Raw genomic sequence first — 8,602 nt, forward strand, 5'->3', positions numbered from 1 at the left:
ATGTTAAGCCAATATCATATGCTCCTTGCTAATTTATCATATAACTCTACTAAACATCTAATATGAGATGAACCATAATATCCAAATCAAATCGATACTACCTTGTCCATATGCAAATAGAGCTAAAAGCAAATTTAAACAGGATGATCATAACCAACATCATAAACTAGGAAAGATCCTACTAGTCTATATCCTTTCCAACTGAGCTCAATTTTGCATACAGATCTAAACCTAAACTAAATTAAATACAACCACATATCCATCTGATTACGAATCAACAAATCAACAAGAACAAGCAACAAATTAAGGAAATGACATCATAACTTTGAAGCCAGGCATAACATAATAAGAAACTAGTCATGATAGGTCTATTAATGTTTAAACCGATATACTTTAAGTGATTTACAGTATTTTTTCCTTAACCACAATATTAAACAACTGACCCACCTTAATAAACTTGCCATCAAATATACAAACAACAAAAACCTAAACCAAAAAGTGAAATACATGAGCTAGACACACTAGATATTGACGTGAAAACAAAACATACACTAAAGAAACAACCCTATCACTGACTAGCTAAAATAGGGACCACTGCTGAGATGAGACAAGCAAAACACAACTAACCCCATAATTTAGAAAAGAAGCAAATGAAGCTGCCTAGACTAGTTGCAAACCGAAACAAACTCTCATCCTCTCTGCATCAATCCTTACTTTTTCTAGTAAATCATTATGACCTTGATCACCCTTCTACTATTAATGTCTAGTTTAAGTCATATAATTTTTCATGTCCCATTTTAAAAATAATTAAAATCAATAAATTTTGCTAAGGCTAGTAAGGTTGAAAAGTAATTTTTTTTGCAAAAGGTCTAATATTTGGCAACCTATGGAATAAGAAATATTAAATATTATTAGAAATTTACTTATTCTCCCCCTTGATCATGATTTAGGGTTGTGCCCTCTTTTTAGAGGGTTTGTAACTATTTTGGGGTCATTTTTAGACATAATTTTAGGTCATTGCTTTGTTCTTCTTTAGAGATTTAAAACCTATGGAAAAGGAGACCCAAAGATGGGATTTTTTAAGTTTCCATGAAGGATAACATGTTAGCATGAAGTATCATGATAATCCTATGAGAAATTATACTAGAATTAGTATAGTGTGAGGGAGATTATTATCATAATCATGTGTTGCATTCATGACTATCTTTGTCATTGATGTCAACATACTAATGATTCTATAGAAGATTGAAAGAGCAATATACATATTAAGGTCGTACAGATCAAAGATTAAAGATGTGGTATCAAAGATTAAAAATGTGGTTATGCATAGTTGAAAATTTGAACTCTTGAGAGTGTCCTATTTATGCGGTTAAGGTTAAGTGCAGGATTCTGGTGTGCCAAAAACTGGCAATCTAATTTAAAATATGTAGTTCTAAAATGCACAACGTATTTCAAAATATATTCTAACTTTTTTCTCACCCATTTTTGATACCAAACAAAAAATTTAATACCTTTATAAGGCCTCGTATTTCTTTGGACACCAACCCTACATGGTCAACTTCAAAAATGTCTCAAAAATATGTTTTTGGCTTATTCTTGTGTGTTTTTTACTTCAAACATGTGTCTGATGACTTTTTTCACCCAAATTTGATGAAATGAAAAGGGTTTCATAAGAATGTTCTTATCTTTCCACAAATGTAATGGCTATCAAATTATTAATTCAGTAGGTAACTATTATTTATTTTCTAATGGAGCTACACATAAAGTGTTCATTGACACACTCATTGACTTTCAAAGAGTATACCTATTAACACTAACACCAATTTTTCTACTAGTGACTCAACACTTAGTAAATTGGTAACATTGCTATTGAGCTCTATAGTTTCTACCTAGATTATCATTCATCTAGTAATGTTAACCAAGTGTTTTAGTTGCTATTGAACTAAAAAATCAAATTGTAGTTCATGTTGAGCTTCACAATGTTTACCAAGAAGTTTAGACAGTTTATGATATAGCCTAATTGCAACTTTGTCTACTAAGATATCTAGTAGAAGTGATGAAGATCTTAGTCTTAGTTGAGCTCTTTAGTGTTAACCATGTTCTACAGTGTCTACCAAACTCGCAGTGTTAACAAAGTGAATCTAGTGTTGATTGAGTCATGTAGTGTCAACCGAGTGATTCAATATTGAACAAGTTTCTTAATGTTAACTAAATCACATGGTGCTAACCAAGTTTGTGCTACTCAAAGTGATTAGTATGGACTGAGCTTCAACTTCAACCAAGTGCTAGAATTTTTTGAGAGTTGACAGTGTTTGTTGAGTCTCAAAACATCACCAAGTTTGTCTTTTGAACTCATGTTACACTAGCTAAGCCAACTTTGTGAATTTTGAAGAATTTGGTATTGTAGCTGACTCCAATATTTAGTTATTTGGATTGATATATATGTAATTCATTGTATCATATCCAAGTGTTTCAATGAGAAGTGTATGAGTGCAAATTGAAGAAGGCTGCAAGCAATATAAGGAATGACATAGATTTCATCTATCACAACAAGGTGATCATTTCAATTTAAGGAATCTTATTCAAAAAATAAAAGTTGTACATCATAGATTAGACACTGATTCTTTCTAAGAGGTGTATTAGTTAAACCCTTTAACCAAGTGGACTTAGCAGTTTTTTGCTAAATCTCCTAAATGAGTGCATACTTCATTGTATGTTTGTAAATTCTTTAACAAGGTGGACCTCAAAGTCCTTATTTCTCCTAATAGGGAAGATCACAAGTAGTGATCAATTGTAAGCCTCAAAAGGATAACTTTACTATGTAGTATTAAATCATGTGGGTATCATCCCCACCCCAATTTTACTTTCAAATTGGAAGGTTTATGGGTCACCATAGGGTATGTGTAGGATCATGGTATGCCAAAAAGTGGCAATCTATAAAATGTGTCATTCTCAAATGGCTCAAAGCTTTTCAAAATCTATTATGACTTTTTTTCCACACATCCTAATATCAAACCAAAATATTAATACCTTTATAAGGTGTATTATTTCTTTGGATACTAACCCTACATGGTCAACTTAAAAAATATCTCGAAAACATGTTTTTGGCCTATTCTTGTGTGTTTTTTTACTTCAAACATGTGTCTGATGACTTTTTTTCATCCTAATATGATGAAATGAAAATGGTTTCTTAAGAATGTTCTTATCTTTCCATAAATGTAATTTTTGTCAAATTATTAGTTTAATAAGTAATTATTATTAATTTTCTGATTGAGTTAGGCATAAAGCATTGATTGACAAACTAATTGAAAAACACATATAAATTTTCAGCAGTATAACATTTTTTAAATCCAAAAGATGCATCACATTATATACTTTTTCTACTATATGGAAAATAAAAGAAAAATTAAAATTTTTAAAGTTTTGAATTAATTAAGGTGGTCAAACACAGGAGTATTTTTATTGCAAAAATACAATTGTAGAAAATTCATAATTAATTAATCATTTTGAATTAAAATTCCTAAGAATATGTGTCACATCCAGGAATGAATCTACTTCTTATATCTAAAATCTTATTTAAAACCATTATCATTTTATTTTGATTAAGGTGGTAAGACACACACCTACTTCTTATTTTTGTCCTAAAATATTTGTACTATTGCATTAAAATTCAAAATTTTGTCCAATCAATTTTTTATTTCTTCAAATAAGGTCTAGTAGTTCAAAATATATATTCAATTTCCTATATATTCTTTTCTCACAATTTTTTTATTGAAAGTTCATAACAAGGCTAAAATTGCACATCAAGTTGACAGAAGCTTGATTTTTTTAATTTTTCATTGCCACTTAAGGGCATAGTTTGTTTTACCATGATCCTGCACATACCCCATATCTTGTGTCCAAGTGTTATGAATGTTTTATTGCATTCATTATTTCATGCATGCAATTAGATTAGAATAATATATGAAGGATTAATTGGTGAAGTGAGCTAAAGTTGTATAGGTTCCTGATTCACCCCTCCCCTCTCAGTAACCTAGCGTACCTTATATTTCCAGCAATTGGTATCAGAGCTACTATTTCTCAAAGAAGAAGTTTAATAGCTTAAGATAATATTAGAGGCAATGGAGGTATATAAGATAGAAAAGGATATTTAGAATGAAAAGATGGATATTTAGTTAGATATTGGACAACTCAAGATAGCAAAGGAGAAACTCTCTCAATCATTGCAAAGAAGGAAAGATCTTGCAATACAAATGGATAAAAATCTCTACATTGAAGATAGAATTGAAGACTTATGTTGAGAAAGAAATTTAGATGAAGCTGATGCAATAATCAAAGACCTATTAGAAAAGAATTCCAATCTTCAAGAAGAAGTCAAAAAGCTGGAAAGAGAGAAAAAATCCAATTAGTTAGATTATGTGAAGTCATGGAAGAAAAAAACAATGCCAAAGAAGTGATAGAAGAAAAGGACAATGAAATTTGGCAACTATCCCTTTAGCAAGAAAACTTTATTGATCAACTAAGTTATGCAAATCAAGAGCTTATCATCTAAGGATAGAGAATGAAAGAGTATGAAATCATCTTAGTATCAAAAAAAGAACCTATGATATAATGATGAAATCTCAAGAAAGAATGAATCAATTGAATTAGAAAACTCAATATAGACATAAAAGATAAGCTAGATTAGAATATACAAAAGAAGGTGAATCATCTTAGCAAGGAGCTCAAAAGTAAACAAATACCTACTTGTAATCATTATGGTAAGATTGGTTATACATCCAACAAGTTTTGGAGCAATAGTAATGAAAAATTCAATAGAAAATATTACAATTACAATAAGCATGGTCATAGAGAAAGTGAATGCATAGAGAAATCTAAGTTTGAAGGAAAGTGTCACAATTGCAACAAACAAGGACATAGATCTTCAGAGTGGAAGACCAAGAAGTGGAACCTAATAGAGAAAATTGTGAAAGAAATATTTGGAAAGGATTACAAAACATCGTGTAGATATCACTACTATGGTGAGTTTGGGCACATTGTAGAAAATTGTGTGAGAGATCACATCACGAAAAGAGACACTACAAAGAGATGTTTTGTTTTTGCAGAACTTGGACATCTTGCCAAGAGTTGTATGAACATAGGTAGAATAGAAGATGAAAAGAAAGCCAAAGTTGACAACATCAAAAAACAAATGAGATAGCAATGAGTCCAAAAATCTCCAGAGAATGCAAACTAGAGTCTCAAAATTATTGACACCCAAGTCAATAAGTTGGGTGGCCTAAACATTTCAACTTATTTCCCTATGGAGATCACTGGAACTATGATTTAGAAGAAATCATCAAAAATTAGTTCTAGCTAGCAAGCAGAAGGATCTATATCAACATTCAACATGTACAAGGATGACCAAGTGATGAGGGAAAATTCAAGACGTAACCAAGCAAGGTTGGGTCACAAGATCTTACCAAGCAAGGTTGGGTTGCATATCTTTTTTAGGATACAGATGTTGAGTTGGTAGTTCCTACTGAGTCATGACACATTATCGAATTGAAGGTGTCTTCTAAGAATTAAAGACCAAAGTGGGTGGAGGACAACTTGTCACTAAGTGGATATTGTACAAAGAATTAATGGTGTTCATAAAGACTAAAATTGTTCAAAAGGAAAAAATTGATTGTATTTTTTGACTGCGAATTTTTAGAGCAAAGAGTTAAGAGTGAATTCAGATCCTCTGAATGATTTTAGTATTTTTTGTTGAAGATTCTCCCATGTTTAAAACCCTATAGAGTGATGGAATCTTCAAGCAACAAGGTTCTAAAATTTTGGTTCATGGAGTTCATTACAAGGCTCCCACACTCAAACTAAGTCCAACAATTGTGGAAGCACTTGACCCAAGTAGAGAACAATCACAAATTCCACTGAATGTACTTCTTGTCCATGACATTCATTCTTTCTATCACTATTTTATTTAGGAGGTGTGAATCTTCGAAATGAATGAGGCATACAATGAACTTTGTGTGTATAGAATTTTGAAACTTGAGCATAAACACTTGGAGACAAAGGATTTGATGCATATACTACACATACCAAAGGATTTTTATTGTAAAATGAATCAAACTCATTTTGAGCTATGTTCATCACATAAAACTATGGTTAGATCATCCTATCTTGATAACCAAGAAGATGATACACAAGATCATTAGATTTCCCATGTTAAACAAAGAAAAGACAGCTAAAACCCTAGGTTGGGTTGATTTGGGAAAGTGGACTCTTGTCAAATGGGATGGAAAATGCATGAAGCTAAGTGGTGTGACTGACACAGAATTGAAGTTTGGCATCCATGTGATAGCTCAAAAAATCTACACCTCAAGTTGGTTGAACAACATGTCATATGAAGTAGTTGACCTAGCATACAAGGTGGTGAAGAATAATTTATCCTTTGAACTTATAGCGTGACTATTGAATCAATTAAGAAAGAATGTGGAGAGCATATGAGTATCAAAGAACAATCTATGTAAGTTTATTTCTCTCTTGACATAGTTATTTGCTGGGGGTTAGGACATCTCCTTTGGGGATTCTCCTACCTTATACAACATTAGATGGTATTAGAATGTAGTTGTTCATGAGCATGCACACTAAGTGCCTAACTATAGGCAATTTGCACCAGGACCTATGGTGAGGATTATCTAATGGAAGGTTTGATATATTTGATTTTTTGTAGAGGGTTTGTAAAAATGTTGGAAGATACCTTTGAGAAGATTGGACCCTAGGGCGATTGATAATCTTTGTGATGCTATGGAATTGAGGCTCTTAGAGAAGATGACATTGATGAAGAGTGATATGATCACTAAGATCATAAGTTCTATAGGTCATGTACCTTGGCATGTGGGTACTAAATATGGTTGTGAAGAGGTTGTTGAAGACTTTGAAGTTGCTGGATCAAGTGGTGAGGATAAAATTGATCGTCTAGAGAGACCTATGGTAGATAGGGCTAGTGATTTTGTTGGACCTGGATCTCAGTTAAAGCTAAAGCATAAGATAGAGTTTTCTAATTTTTGAGGTACTTTAAATCATAAATATCTATCTTATTAGATTGGTGAATTAGAACACTACTTTGAGTTAGAGGATATTAGAGATCTAGTTAGAGTGAAGTTGGCATTGACTAAGATAAAAGGACATGATGTCTTTTGGTGGAAGGAATTGCAACAAGATAGAGAAGAGGAAGGTGAAAAAAACATATCTCATTGGAGGTTGATGATAACTAAGTTGAAGGCTAAGTTCATCCTTGCTGATTATGAACTCAAGTTGTTCAAGAGATTGTAGAATTTGAAGAAGAAGGATATGTCTATGAAAGATTATACAGAGGAGTTATACAAGTTGAATATTTGGCATGAAGGTAGATTGGTACATTAATGATTTTATATTAAATATCCAAGATGAGGTTGGTATGTTGAAGATTGATTTGGTTGAGGATGCCTATCAGTATGCTCTAAAGGTAGAAGAAAAGTTGAAGAGGAAAATTCAAGGTAATTCTAGAGGGAAGAAGTAAGAGAGCTCAAAAAAGTTAAACCAATTGCAGAAGATGAACCAAAAGCTGTTGATTAGTAGAGATGGGTAGGTAGAGGTGAGTTTAAGGGTACTTGTTTTAGATATCATGAAGAGGGACATAGATCTTATGCATATCCTAAGGTTTGTGATAAAAAGAGCTTCTATTGTGAGTGATACTGAAGGTCCTATCAGTAAACCTGAGAAATGAGATAATTTACTAGCTTGACAAGTACTGGTTGGTTAGAAGACACTATAATATTATCTAAAGAGTCATTTGTTAAGAACTTGTTTTAAGTCTAGTGGTAAAATCTGCAAGGTGAATGTGGATAGTTGTAGTACTCACAACCTTGTTGCTGAGGGGATGGATTGAAAACTTGGTTTAAAGAGAAGAATGAGAAATCCTTATCTTAATACGATTGGCTAGTTGCAAGGTGATCATGCTTTGGAAGTGAGGGAATAGTGCCTTGTTGATTTCTAGATTTTAATGAGGGGGCTCAGTTATGCTTTCTAGAAATGTTGATACTCAATGTGGTTTTTCTAATGCTCAATTTGGTCTTGGTTTCTATGTTGCCTGAGTTATCTGTGAGTTGACCTTTTGGCATTTATTTTGGGTTGTAGGTATTGAATTAGTGTTGTAGCTAACTTTTAGCTTATGAATATATTTAATGTAAGCATTATTTTAATTTGTATTAGGCTAGGCTAACTTGTGACTTAGTTGGGTATAAGAAACAATGTGTTGTGGGGTGTTAAAGGATAATCATCTAGCTTGGGGAAGAGACTGTGGAAGAGGAGAAAATTTTGAAGAGATAGTAGTTGAGGCTTAAGAAACAAGGATATTTCTTGATGCTCTTGTGAGAACAAGTTGATATCCTCATTGGAGGTTTCTACCAAAGTGTGGAATTGGAATAGGTGGGATTGGGGTTTGAGTATAGATCTAGAGGGATATTGCAAAAATATTATGTAATTTCTTTTGTACATGGTTGTAACCTAGAAGACCTTATAGTAGGGCACGTTGCTTGTAAACTATTATTTTATGAATAAAGTTTTGTCAGATTTGGCA

This window comes from Cupressus sempervirens, chromosome 7, assembly GCF_028749045.1.
Source record: "Cupressus sempervirens isolate cs-2001-9-10 chromosome 7, ASM2874904v1, whole genome shotgun sequence".
NCBI classification, from domain to species: Eukaryota; Viridiplantae; Streptophyta; class Pinopsida; order Cupressales; family Cupressaceae; genus Cupressus; species Cupressus sempervirens.